The sequence below is a fragment of the Arabidopsis lyrata genome, assembly GCF_000004255.2.
Source record: "Arabidopsis lyrata subsp. lyrata unplaced genomic scaffold ARALYscaffold_5, whole genome shotgun sequence".
Taxonomy (NCBI): Eukaryota; Viridiplantae; Streptophyta; class Magnoliopsida; order Brassicales; family Brassicaceae; genus Arabidopsis; species Arabidopsis lyrata.
In genome coordinates, this window is record NW_003302551.1 from 6,374,635 (window position 1) to 6,389,988 (window position 15,354).

The window sequence follows — 15,354 nt, forward strand, 5'->3', positions numbered from 1 at the left end:
TCGTCTCAGAAATTCTTTTGGTGAAAGGCGTATTCCGAGATTCTTCCAAAATTCGGTCGATGTTCGGCGCGGAGGATGAGACGCTATGTATCTGGGTTTTGACGAGCTTCATATCGGCTTCCGCCTTGGCTAGGGAGGCTCGGATCTTGCTTAGCTCGTCTTCTCTTTCGGATCCTTCGGCCCACCTTATGTTCTCCTCAGTTTCTTCATCGTCAGTGAGATCTGTTCGCTCGGCGGAGTTAGCTCCGGCTCGGGTACGCTCATCTTGCAGATCGTCTGGCTCGTCCGTCAAGTCCACCGCGTCTCGCTCGGTGGGATCATCTTGGTTCTCGCGTCTGGCAGGGTCGGCTCGGACTGCGACTCTGGTGTTGCCGGTTGGTGTCGCGAACGTGAGTCTCGTTGGGTTGATGCCAGGCAAGTCCCTCCGAGCTCGTGGCGGCCGAGTCTGGAAACGTGTGGTTTTTTGTTGCCCACGTGTTGCGATTTCGTCGACTCGCTGCGCCAAGGTTTTGTTAGCTTTCTCTTGGTCGTCAGCTTTCTTCTGGAATTTAACCATTAGATCTTTTAGTTCGGCTAGAGTTGCTATGATCGTCGGATCGGCTTGAGTGGCGCTAGAAGGAGGGTTCGGAGGGTTCGGGTTCCCTCCTCCGGCTGGTGGTGTCTGACGATCGTCTTCGTTCACCATCCTCTCTGGTATTCGAGTCTTGCGTTCTTAGGGTAAGAGAATTCTAAAGTAATCCCCACAGACGGCGCCAAACTGTGGAAGTCGAAACTAACACAATCAAGATTTGTCTAGGGTTTTATTTTAGGGATACGATAATCGTGAATTCTCAAAGAACAACAGAGACGATTGTAACCAAAGATGGTGTTCTTGATATTATTAAGAAAAAGATGACTTTGATCGTACAAGAGTTTGATCGTAAAAGGAAAAAGATGTTTGTCCTGTGAGAGCTTTGCGTAGTGTAAATTCTAGAGCGATATTGCTTGCCCCTTCGTTTGAGCCTTGAATCTCTTTATATAGGGATGATAAACCGCCTCTCCAGCGATATTCTCGAAAGATTTTCATTTATCTTAAAGTCGGCTCAGAATATCGCGGATTAGGACAGTTTCCTTATTTTTTGGAGTCTTTGGGAGATTTCCTGATTTTGAGTCGATCCTTCTAGATTCTCTCTTATCATTTCCGGGTATATCGGAAATGATCCTTCTTGTTCGGAAATGATACCTTGCTTGGAAATGGTACTTTGAAAGCGAATATTTACTAAGTCTTTACCTCGGGCGATGATGAAGACTTCACCTCGGAGAAACTTGTGCAATCGGCTCGGGTACACAGGAAGGACTGGCTCGGGCGCTCTAGGATGGCTTCTTCGGGTATCCCCGAGGCGATGGGCTCAGAAACTCCCGAGGCGACCAGGCTCGGGTACCCCCGAGGCAATTGGGCTCGGGTGCTTGAGACGTCTCGTTCGGGGTATCCCCGAGGCGATGGGCTCGGGTGCTTGAAACGCCTTGTTAAAGTATCCCCGAGGCGATGGGCTCGGGTGCTTGAAACGTCTCGTTCAGGGTATCCCCGAGGCGATGGGCCCGGGTGCTTGAAACGTTTTGTTAAAGTATCCCCGAGGCGATGGGCTCGGGTGCTTGAAACGTCTTGTTAAAGTATCCCCGAGGCGATGGGCTCGGGTATACTAAACCGATTAGATGGATATCCCGAGGTGAATGATGCGATGCCCCGAGGTGATCACTGAAAGACTCCCGAAGTGTTCTAAGTCTGGCTCGGCGCCAAAGGGTGGAATCCGACCCCAACAATCACGAGGTACAGCATCTTGGTCGAGCTTAGTGGTGTCATCGACTTGAGTTTCATGCTGAATGAAATCCTCCCCCTCTTGAATCTCACTGTCCTCAGTGATAGGAGCTATGCTAGGTCGAGTTTGCAGCTCTCGACCACTGCGAAGGTGAATAGCATTAACATGACCGTACTCCTTTGGATTCTGAATAGCTTTCTCGGGTAGTTGTCCGGGGTGTGTAGGTGCAGAAGTAGAAGCAGCTTGGCTTTCCATGTACTTCACCCTGGAGTTTAGAGCCTCAATCTTGTTTTGAATCTCAGCCATCTTCTTATCACCAGCTACTTGGCCATGTAGAATCTGCTGAAGCATTTGCTTCATGTTTTGATCTTGGGCAGGTGGAGCTGGCTGGGGTTGCTGTGCAAAACCGGGTGGTGGATTATATTGTTGATAACCGCCACTAAACTGCTGCTTTGGGACAAAGCCTTGATTGTAGGGTATGAATGGCTTGGACTGGTTCTGTTGTTGCTGAGGGTAAACCTGATCTTGAGGGTTTGCAACATTCGTGCTCCGGTAAGATAGATTAGGATGAGCAGGCTTGTAGAGGTTGTAGCCACCTTGGTTCTGAATGTAGCTGACTTCTGCAGCCTTATTGTTCTCCCCCTCTTGGATTTGATAGTGCTCTTCTTCAGTGATATAGTGGACTGGCTTCTGTTGAGTAAGCAGTAATTTATCCAGCTTTTCGTTGAGAGCATGAATCATCTCCTTAGTATGCTTTGCATCCGGATCTCCAATACCTCTGTTGGAGCGATCAAAATCCTCGTTATAGTTACCATCAGATAGAGCTAAGTTCTCTATCAATTCCCAGCCTTCCTCAACATCCTTATTTAAGAAATTCCCATTAGAGGCAGTGTCTAGCAACATTCTGATCTTGGGCAAAACTCCCCTGTAGAGTGTGCTGAGTAGTGAAGCCTTCTTGAAACCATGGTGTGGACACTGTATAGTGTAGCCTTTGAATCTCTCCCAGGCCTCACAAATGGATTCAGACTGCTTTTGAGTAAAACTGGAGATTTCATTCCGTAGACGTGCAGTTCTTGAATTGGAGAAGAACTTTGTTAAGAATGCCCTCTTGCAATCATCCCAAGATGTGATGGAGCCAGCAGGTAGTGTCTTCTCCCAGTGGTGTGCTTTGTCTCCCAGCGAGAAGGGAAATAGACGCAGCTTGAAGCTGTCTTCACTAACACCATTGATCTTGGTGAGGCTGCAGAGCCTATCAAAATTATCCAAGTGATCCAAGGGGTCTTCCAGAGGCAACCCATGAAACTTGTTACCTTGAATCATTGAGATCAATCCACTCTTGATCTCGAAATTGTTGTTCTGGACAGGAGGTGGAACGATGCCCTGTCTCTGTTGATGGTTGCGTGGTGCATCACCATCACCAATGTTCCGTGGTATACCAACTCCTTGATTATCTGGATCTTGTGGTTCCATGGCTACTGGATTATGCGGTTCACAGTTGTCTCTGGCTCTACCTTCTCTTAACTCACGAGCTAACCGATCGATGTTGTCTTTATAGCTAATGAGGTTGCTGGAGCCTTTAGATCGAGTTTGCATGCAGAGTGGTCAGACTCGATGTGGCAGTCTCGACGTGAGGTCGAGATGGTACCTAACAATGCAGAGTGGTCAGACTCGATGTGGCAGTCTCGACGTGAGGTCGAGATGGTACCTGGAGCACAAAAACAAGCAGATGAAATGAAGAGTTAGTAACCAAGGTAAAGAAAGAACTTGATCTTAAACGTTTCTGAAATCTTAAATGGAACAATGCAACACAAGACTGGCAACGGCGCCAAATTGATACTAGAATTTTACTCTTTAACATGTATCAATCCCTAATACACATGCCATTGTAGTATATTAGGTTATCAATCCAATCCCAGTGTGACTGCAAGCATTCAAGATATGAAACAGAAAGCAAATAAGTCAAGCCAATTATGAAAGGGTTTTGTGTGTTTCTATTGATCCTAGCAACCAATTTAACATGCAAATACCAAATTTAAAAGCATAAAAAGAGAACTAAACAGCAAGTAAGCAAGGACAAGAAGTAAACTAAAGACCAGAAACTATCATGCAAAAGCTTTGGAAAAGAAACTAACAACCTAACAATGCAGAGAAGCGCTCTAGGCCTAACAGGTCGAGTAGAACACGAAAGCTAACAGAAACGAGATTTAAACAATCAATAGAGATAAAAGGTCCTGAGGAATGGGGTAATCGATTATGGCAGTCTCCTTAGTCTACCTAGGTGGTTAACAAACTCAATCAAGCTATCCCTAGACAATAGATTCGAATACAAATCAATCCACTCTCGTGACAGAGATTCTCAAGCTAAATCACTTTCATACTCAATTCTCATTGAAGAAATATAACCTAGCAGGCATTATGATTCAATCTAATAGAGTCAATAAGCATTCTAAACATCCAATCTCTTGGGCTAGAGTATGCAAATCTCTGGAAAAGTTTGTTCAGACATTTCATCAAACACCTTTTGGGTGTGGAAATGTCTGAGATCAATTTCCAATTGATCAGAGAAGAAATAGCATTAAGATCTACTAAACCAGAAGGGAAATCAAGCAATTCTACACTTAACCACCTAAATATACTAAGGATTCCACACCTAATCTATCCCATCCTCAAGAACCCTAATCCACTACTCAAGAACACTGAAGAACATCATGCATAAAAACCCAGAAAACGTTTCAAACCCAGAAATCATTGAAAAGCAAGTATGTTATAGATAAGAGACAGATCTACAACTTTGATGAAGAAAAGAAATGCAAAAACTCAAAGGATCAACAGGAAAAACGATTACAAAAACTAGGGTTTATGAGAGAACAAAGGAATATCTGCTGGGTAAAAGGAATATCCGCTGGACAATAGCATGTACCCCTATTTATAGGAAATACTAGGTTGCCCTAATTGGCTACAGGACAAAATAGAGAGTCGGTGGAGGCCAACTCGACGTGTCGTCGAGCCTGCCACGTCGAGACCATGTGATTCTCAAAGGTGGCGCCTTGATGTCCATCTCGACGTGACGTCGAGCCTGCGTGGTCGAGTCTGCTCCCAGGCGTCCATCTCGACGTGTCGTCAAGCCTGCGTGGTCGAGTCTGCTCTCAGTCGGCTTCCTGGCGTCCTACTCGACGTGTCATCGAGCCATGACGTCGAGTCTGCTCCTGGGTTATCTTGAACGACTTCATTCCTCTCCAATTCGATCCCAAGTCTAGCTCCAAGGTCGTGTTAGTTCCTCCTTGCTCCATTAAGTCCCAAATAAACTCCAAAGTACCTAAAACTCATCCAATATGCAACATGCTATGCCATGCAATGCAAATCGTACTAAGTGATGAAAATCTTATGAAAAGGACTATTAATGCAGTGAAACAGAGAGGAAACTAAGCTAAATGCATAAGAAATGTGTGCTAAAAAGAGGTAAAATACAGAGATATCACCAGCAAGGTCAAGGATTGGCATCATGCAGTCCGGAATTCAAGCGAAGTCAGAGATTCCAAGCTCGATCCATTCTCCAGGGTGAGATTCAAGGACGTGAAGATCTCTTGATACCGTAGTAAGCCTGCGTTGCATCCGGTTAATCCTCTTCCGGAGTCTCCTCTTTTCCAACGTAAGCTTCCGATGTTGAAGCGCAAGTGCCTCTATGAATGCCATCGCTGTTCCTTAGTCTCTGATTGGGAGATCCCTGATCAAAGCACATGGAGCTCGGATCTGGGATCTGAAGAAGCCGCGAGGTGGAAGAGGCCGCCTATTTGGCTCATTTGGAGCATCTTCGTTTATCATTCCAATCCTGGAGAAGTCGGGCATAGATTCTGAACATCAAAGGTTGAACTCCATACCTGCTAAAATGAAAAAGAGTGCTGAGGAGAAAAGAGAAGTTGAGACTATAATTTATAGGAATGTCATATTCCTAAGTAAGCTGCGGATTCTATCCTAGGAATGGAGTGATTCGCTGAGAGATTTATGCCCTTAAACCGATCCTGCATTAAAAGACGCATCTCCGAGAATATTTGAAGAGTAAGGAAAATTGCAAATGTTTCCATAAATAAAAAGGGGCCGAAGCCCATTACGAGTTCAAAGTAAGTGAAGAAGTTAGAGAACATTTATGGAAGAGGCTCAGGAACAGGCTCCTTCATCGCCGGTTTAGTTTTCGAAGTGGACGCCTTGTTCTTGGCATCCACTTCGGGACGATCCCGAACGCGTTTCCGACTGGTACTGGCCTCCTCCTCGTCTTCTTCCTCTCAATCAGATGGAACGGTACGGACCGGAGCATTCACAGGACCCGGAACTCCTTTAGCACGGAGATACATCCGAAGCATCTTCGGGATCTCAGCAACAGAATCGAAGTTCCGCTATTCCCATTGAAAGGGATCACTTTCCAGAGCCCTTATCTTCCTTTCCACCCGAGCGATGCGAGCCTCGAGTGTTTGCCTTTTAAGACCTAGCCACTGCCTTTCCTCACACAAGCGACGGTGTTTGTCGGCGACCTAGCATAAAGATGAATGAATAAAACGAAACAAAAAGTTTTTAATCAAGAACCACGGATGTTAACCTTGTCAATAAAGTCGCAAGCCTCTTTCTTCTCCTTTGAAGGAAAATGAAAGACGGCGTGAGGGAAAAGAACGCCGGCCGGTTCAAAGCCATCGCCGGACAAGAAAAGTGGGCTGCCAGGATCAACGGGGGCTACGTTTTCGTTTTCCATTAATGTGGTGTTTGTTGAATGGATTATGAAGTTTCTTGAGAAAAGATTAAAGGCAAACAATCTCCTATTTATAATAGGGTTAAGGTTTGTCTTGGGAATGAAAATTCAATAATGGTGGTGTGCCCTAATGGTTTAAACCATTTTTGGAAATCGAGAAAAGGCAATTATTGCATTAAAGACGAGCCGCTTTTCCTACTTTCAAGAAATAAGAAGGAAAAGAGCAACCGTCGCATTAACTACAAACCTTTCTAAGGCCCAAGCCCAACAAATTTACCGAGTTGACTAAACCCGAAGTGGCGAACTCGCGTTAAGCCGAGCTCAGTTCTCGCATTCTAAAGAGAAAGGTCTGATCAGCCTAAAAATCTCGAAAGCATAACCACAAGCCCACAAAAGGTTAAAAGCGGACTTTGCAAACCCGCACATAATTTTAACCAAACCCCCTTGGGGTCATAACCTAGAAAGGTTTAAAAACCTCCTTAGGCAAATATCTTGTTCAAAAAAAAAAAAATGATAAAGCCTCCTTAGGCAAAAACAAGTTCGAAATTAAGTTTTAAAATAAATGGGACAATCCCCAGTTTAAAGTGGGCACAGCCACTACGGATCGACAGCCACCTCGGACTCCGGCTCGGCTGTCGAAGTTTCATTCGCCTCCTTGGCTGGTGCTTGGTCAGATGAAGCTCCTGGTCCGCCCTCCACGGTACAACCATCCTCTGGGGTGACCTCCGGTGCCGCAGGAACTTCGGGTGGGACGACATCTTCCATCTCACTTGAGCCTGGGAAGGACAGTTCCAGTCAATTTAAAAAAAAAACATAAGGTGAGAAAAAGGTAGTAAGTGTCAGGAGCCAGGCGTTACCTGCCCAGTCTAGACCCGATTCACTTATAGGAAGCGATTCAGTGAAGAATTCCTCGAAGTCCTGCGGGTTGAAGGTCGGAGTGGGAAGAGCAGCCAAGCGACTCCGCTTTTCAGATAGATTAGCCGACAATTCGGTCCTCTCTTGCACCTCGGAGAAATCTGTTTCATGGATTTAATCCAACAGAATCAGGTTGCTCTCGTGCTCCTTGATGTCTGATTCCAAACCTGACCTAGCTTTCTCGGTTTGAATGAAGCGGATGGCTCCTTGGAACAACTCCATCCCGCGTCCCTTAACCTCTTTTCTGGCCTTTGATGCCGACCTCACCAATTCGGAATCACGCAATTTGGTGATCGCCTTGAACTTCGCGTTAAGCTCAATAAGTTGGTTGTTCAAGGTATCGGCGGTTGATTCGGATTCATGAAGTCTACCCTGAACACCAGAAAGTTCATCCTGGAGTTTGTAATTCCGGTCATACTGGTCCTGCAGCTCCCCCTTTATCTTCGCAAGCTCGGATGTTAGACTATCGACCTTGTCCTCCAGATCATGCTTGGAGCCAGTGGATGAACGGAGTTCAGCTTCAAGAGCAGAAAGTTTTTTCTTCCACGCGTCAATCTCCTTTTCCCGACCAATGACCAACCCCTCATAATGCTCAATCATGTCATTAAGCTCGCCGTTAGCTTGGTATTATACATAAAACCGGAATGGCAAGTAAATTCAAAAAATGGCAGCACAATCAGAAAAAATAAAGCGAAACTAACCCGAGATGAATGATGAGCATGAAGCAAGTAGCGTTCACGGATCGCAGGGCGCCACTTGTCAAAATCTGGCAAGATCGCGCCCGATCGGGTCTTGAAGCATCGGAAAACACTGCCTTCTTTCTCCATAGCTGTGAAGGAAGAAGAGTTGTAAAAATTAGAATCTAAGCAGAGATAAAAACTTTTAAGCGTATGTAAATCGTCAAACCTGAAAGTGATTTGATTTGAGGGACAAGAGCAAGCTTTAACTTCGAAGAAGCATCTCGAGACTCGGAATCTCCCTTTTTAGGAGATGCACTCCGGGCAGTCTTCTCGTTCTCGGGCTGGGAAGAGGAAGACATATCAACAGGTCGAGGAGGACCCATTGGTTCAGTGGGAGAGGATGATCGTGGTGAACTGTCAGTCCGGGCCCTTGATTTCTCCCTTCGCGGAGAGGAATCACTACGAGATGACTTGTCTCTCTTCCTGCGAACCAAGTTCTTAAGTGGTTCATTGCTAAAATCATCTCGGGGAGGACGAGGAGAATCACGACGAGGAGATCGGTCCCTCCGAGGAGAACGATCGTCACAACGTTCGCGACGAGGAGAACAATCGTCACGAAGTTCGCGACGAGGAGTTAATCTGAAAGCAGCGACGGATCTGGCTCCCTCGGTGCTGTTATCATCAACCAGCAGGGTCCTGCTGTAGTCTTTTTTGTCGATGGCGGCCGCAAGGAACGCCTTGTTTTCGTCACAAGCCTCTGCTATCGGCTTGGAGAGTTTCTTACGCTGGGCAGTGAAGGCCCGAGCTGACATTCCCTGAGTTGAGGGAGGAAGCGGAAGACGATGAAGTTGATTGGGGGGACTCATCCTGAGTTTTCGATTGGCTTCAACGAACCGATCGAGGGTGAGAGAATTCCAAAGGGTTTCCCCTTCAAGGATTGTTTTGAAGAACTTGACGAATTCTTCAGTCGGAAGAGACGAAGCGATGACAGCTGCGAAGTGAAACAACGAGTTTGGTCAGTAAAAAATAAAACAACCAGGAAAGGAATATACGACCTAGGTTCTACCAAGCTTTGCAGTCCACTTCGATGGGAGTACATCGGAAAGATTTCCAATCGAAGTAGGAGTTTTCTTAATCAGGAACCAAGGATGGTGCCAGTTTTCATCCTTGTTTAGGAGGTGCGAGATGAAGTTCCTGTTGGCATTCGGATACGCCGAGAAATACCCTGTTTTCTTTGACGAACTTCTCACGCTCAGAAGTTCGTTCAGCTCGGGGACCCCAATAATGTAGTCTGCTTCCGCCGCAACGGTTATGATCCCGAGGATGGTTCGGAGAAGATTGGGGGTTAGCTGAGGTAAAGCGATCTCAAGAGCCGCCAAGTATCGAACCAGGGCTTCAGGAAGGGGGAAGGTTAATCCGTAGCCCTTGAAGTAGATTTCATAAACGCAAAAGTAGCCGTCGCGATGATTTTCCGGGGACTCCGTAGGGTCGGCTATCTGCGCTTCCGCTATGATTCCAGGGGGAATCTGGCAAAGCCCTTTTAATCACTCTAGGGATTGAAGGGTACAGGTGGATCTGTAGTGTGAACCAGCTATGTCGTTGGGACGAGTGCATTCGTCATTACTGGAGCCGCCTTCAAAAGATGGAGACTCAGGTCTTTCAGAATCAGAAGTCATCGGAGAATATGAGAAATTTAAAATCCGGCAAAGAGAAAATCGGCGAAGGAAGAGAAGAGAGAAGTTTCGATTAAAGCGTAAGAGTAAAAAGTGATGATGAAAGAAGTTACCTCACGAAAGCTAAGTGATAATGATGAAACCGCCTTGGGAATCGTGGGGGAAGTGGAAAGGTTTCCCGCTTTAATAGAAAATAATTAAGATACGGTCATAATGGTGACAGATGTCACGCTACTAAACATGGATAACGCCGAAATTAAAGGACTGACGGGATCTTGGCGGGAAAATCAAAAGATTCCTCAGAACGCAATCTTTGGTCGTTAAAGCATTTAAAGTCCTCCGAATTGGAATGGAAATTTGAAGAACTTGGGGGGCTAATTGTTGGTGTCGGATCGCGCACTAGAGGTTCGGGACCAACCAAAGATTGCCACGTATTTGGGTTAACGGCCCAAATAGGATAAAGCCCGTTAGACCCGCTAGTCAAAGGAACATTCGAAGTGGATATCACCATAAGGAGAATCCGAAGTGACTGCACCTCGACACAATTCCGGAGACGAAGTCACGGTTAAGCCGGTTCAAGGACATTTGGGCCAAAAGGCGAGGCCCATGAAGATCAGAATCAACTCAAATTCAAACGTTAAGCATTTAAAGCAAAGATCAAAACGGACACATTTAAGAGAGAATAATTGTACTTAATTATTCACTTAAATGTCGTTTTTATGTATAAATATAAAGGCCAATGGCCATGTATAAGGGAGATTCTCTCGAATAAGAAATACCACCGCAATTTTTGTAGCAATTCATAAGCTTTTTACATATTCATTTTTTGTCCCTCAAGAGTAATCTTTCCTACTTAACAAAAATACTTGAGTGTGTGAATCCGACATCCACAGTTAATACTTTCACCATCAATACCACAAACTTGACATCTACCATCCAGTTTCATTCCTCTATGCAGAAGCTGATCTGTAACTCCTAAAGCACCGCGGAGAGCTTTTGCATAGAAGGACTTTTATCTTGAGATCAGTGGTAAGCTTCCAAACCTGAGCCTTTAATGTGTTAATGGAAGGCTGCACATCAGCTAGAGAAATAATCTCAGCCCAATTAATCTCACAAGCTAACCAATAGGCAGATTTAACAGAAAAATCACCATACTTGTTATGTTTCAAGACAAAAAATCATCAAGATCCACATGCTTTCTTTTCTTTATCTTGACAATATCATCCGGAAAGAAATGCTCATCAAGCTTTAGGGGATCCCAGTCCCGTCTGTCAAAATCAATAAGGTCCCTGACTGGAAGTTCAAGATCAATAATGGCGTTTTAAATATAGGGAATCCTCATAATACCATCCTCTAACCAAGGTTCCATCCATACCTTAATAGACTTACCATTACCAACTATTTTTTGTAGGCCTTTGATAAGAAGATCTCTACCAAAGAGGATACTTCTCCAAGCAAATGAGGAACGAGTACCCAATACGGCATCAAGAAAGCCTACCAAGGGATAGTACATATGCTTAAGGAATTTAGAAAATAGGCAGTTAGGATGTTGAATCAACCTCCAGGCTTGCTTGGCAAGAAGAGTCTGGTTAAAGAGAGTTATATCTTTAAACCCGAGGCCACCTAAATCCTTTGGCAGACATAGTTTATCCCAACTCAACCAGTGAATCTTCCTCTCATGTTCATGTGAGCTCCATCAAAAAGCAGCCATAGCACTAGACAGATTTTCACATGTGGTCTTGGGTAATCTGAAACAAGACATAGCAAAGACCGGCATCACCACTACAACAGACTTAAGTAACACTTCCTTACCCCCTAAAGAAAGAGTCCTTGAAAACCAACCAGACAGTTTCGACTTGAGCCTTTCTTTAATGTAACCCAACAGTTCAACTTTAGACCCACTAAAATACTCTATAAGACCCACGTAAGTTCCAGCACCACCCTCATTGTAAATGCCAAAACAAGCCTTGATTAAATCCTTGAATAAGTTCAATTCCTAGCAAGTAGCTTTTCCATAGCAAGTAAGGATACTACATGAAATAAGGGTATTAATAGCATCTGGAAACCGCTATCTAACGATATTAGAGCGGTGTAGAAAACGCTATGTCTACGCTCGTTATAGTAGGTCTAGGACTTTACATAGCGGTTTTTGTAACTGCTATTTAGATATGGGAACTTTACTCATATGTATAATATTTTATATGAAATTACCAGATACATACAGATCTTTTTTTTATTACTATCATATTTCGGGTATATTTTTTCTACCCAGCGTGCCCCTGTTAAATGTTACAGGAAAAAACGTAATTACAAAGAATGCCACTGCCATGTCAGCAAAGCCGCGTCGCCACGTCAGAAATCGCTGACGTGTATATATGAACTCAGCCGTAAAGCGATACAGCGGCAGTGACAGCTGAGTTACGGTTAGTAGCGGCTGATTTATGGAAAATGACTGAGTTATGAGCAAACGGCTGACTTACGAGTATAACTCAGACATTAGTTACGGCTGAGTTAATGAAGTCGGTCTGAGTTATGAGAAAATGGCTGACTTTCTAGCATAACCCAGCCTAAGTTACGGCTGAGATTTCACCCGTTGGTTGATTTGTCAAATTTTGGCTGAGTTATTGCTTTGACACGGCTGAGTTAACTTTTTCCGGTTGGCTGAGTTATCAAAGACGGCCTAGTTATGTGATGTCGTTACGGCTGATTTAGCCTTTAGTGTCATAAATCAGCCGTAATGAGCTGAGTTAATGGAAAACTCGGCCCAATTACGGCTGACTTAGTAGCGAAAGATTAATTACTAGAATAGCTTGCAATTACGGCCGACTTATCAAACGATACGGCTGAGTTAATGATTTTCGGTTGAGTTACGACATTAAACGGCTGAATTTGGCTGCATTTTTTTTTTATTTTTAATTACTGTATTAGTATGCATGTTGCGACTGAGTTAAAGTTTTGTTTGATGGCTGGTTTAATTCGGTTGATTAACATTTTTGTTTGGTGGCTTACTTGCCACTTCATCAATTAAAAAAATGACGTCGGATGCAACATTCCATGTCATCATTCCATGTCATCATCATCAAGGGAAATACGAAAGGTCTTTTCTACTACTCATCTTCTTCTTCATTGTGTCGATCTTCACCTGTGTTTTTTCACATCTCTGGAACTTAAATTTCACTCGACTCGTCATCGTCTTACTTCTTCAATTTCGTTCTTCCTTACCCCGATATTACTGATCCGGTTCCGGTAATGGTTGTTTACGGTAATTGGGTAAAGAAACACAAATTTGTATTTTACACCGACGATAAAGGGTGTAGAGTTGTGCAGATAGATGCGGAAACAACGCACGACAAGCTTGTGAAGTTGGTGCTCGATGACTATGGATTGAATGAGTTGAGCCATCAGTTAAAGTTGAGCTACATGTTCTCGAAGAAGGCTATGAAAAATATGTCGCTTGATACTCCACCAGTTTACGTCTCCAATGATCGACAGTTGCAATGTTTTCTAAGCCTACGGAAAATCGATCAACTACGTCTCTGTGTGGAATTTACGGTGAAAGAGTATATGGAAATTAGTCGGAAGGACGGATCGAGAGGAAGGATGAAACGGCCATCCAGTTCTGGCTCAAAATTAGAATCTAGATACGAAGTTACCGATGGTGGATTTGAAGGTTTCTGTTATGATTATAGTGAAAATCAAGACGAAGAAGCAGGTGACCAAGAAGCAGATGACGAAGAAGAAGATGATGAATTTTCAAGCCGATTTGATGTTTTCGACGACTCCGATGGTGCCTCATCTGATGATGATAACTTTACTGTATACGGCGATCCTCAGAATAAAGACGAAGATTCACAGTCTCTGCCTCCTAAGAAGAAACCTCAGAACATTGAAATGGCCGGATCGGCTGGGGACTCGGAGGCTTTAAGGTTGGAGTTTTCTTCGCTAAACCTCGTTGTAGGTCAACGATACCGGAGCAAAGAAGATTTGGTGTATCGACTCAAACTTCTTGCGGTAAGGGATGGATTTGATTTTAATGTACCAGTATCAAATCCGACCGCAGTGAATATTGTTTGGTGGGTTGATGAATGTCGATGGAGAGTTCGTGCATCTACACAAGGGGATGAGCCACATTTTTATGTTCGTATATACGATTCGGAACACACATGTTTTGTGACAGACCGTTCTAATCGATCCCGACAAGCAACACCTGATGTTTTGGGAGATGTTTTGGGAGTTCTTTACAGGGACTTTCTTGGTGACGTTGGTCCGGATGTTAAACCTGAATCAGTCGGAGTAATTATCAATAAGCAGTCGGAGTGTGGCGGCTGACCTATTGATTACTATACGACTGACTTTTTCTCATCTCGGCTGATTTATCAATACATTCCGGCTGACTTATAGTTTACGACTTATATATATTACGGCTGACTTATGTTTACATTGTAGCTGACTTATATATTACGGCTGACTTATGTTTACATTGTGGCTAGGTTATATATATTACGGATGACTTATAGTTACGATATGTTGGTGTCAACAGATGGGTTATTGGAAGTCACATAGGACGCTCCTGTATGCAAGGCAGATCGATCAGGGAACTCCTGAGAGTAGTTTTGAAGAACTGCCTTCTTACCTATACATGATAAGACGGGCAAATCCGGGTACAGTCACGCGTCTTCAACTTGATGAGGAAGGAAGATTCAACTATGTGTTCATTGCTTTTGGTGCCAGTATTGCTGGGTTTCCTTTCATGCGCAAAGTTGTTGTTGTCGACGGTACGTTTCTCCATGGAAGTTACAAAGAGACCCTTCTAACAGCCCTAGCTCAGGATGGTAATTTTCAGATTTATCCAATAGCTTTCGGTATTGTTGACACCGAAAATGATGATTCTTGGCGTTGGTTTTTTACGCAACTCAAAGTTGTTATCCCTGACGATAAGGATCTTGCGATAATCTCGGACAGACATAAGTCAATAGAGAAAGCAATTGGTGAAGTGTTTCTGTTGGCTTCTCGTGGAATTTGCACTTACCATTTGTATAAGAACATTTTGGTGAAATTCAAAGGAAAACATTTGTTCCCTTTGGTGAAAAAAGCGGCAAGGTGTTTTAGGCTGAGTGATTTTAATGAGGCGTTCAATGAGATTGAAGCGTCTGATCAAAACCTACATGGATACCTCCAACGAGCTGGTGTCCAAATGTGGGCGCGTGTTCATTTCCCGGGTGAAAGGTACAATTTAATGACTACTAATATTGCGGAATCAATGAACAAAGCACTATCAAAGGCCATAAGCCTTCCCATAGTTCGACTATTAGAATCGATACGGACTATGATGACCAGATGGTTTGCTGAATGGAGAGAGGATGCGAATTCGCAGCAAACAACGCTCTCACGAGGTGTTGAAAAACTGTTACAGGTAACTCAGCTGTAACTGCTTACATAAGTCAGTCGTCAAACGTTCTTAAACCAGACATTATTTCCATAAATCAGACTTAACGTATTTTGTTTTTTTTTTCCCTCTAATAGGCCCGTGTCACCGCGGCAAGACTTATGGG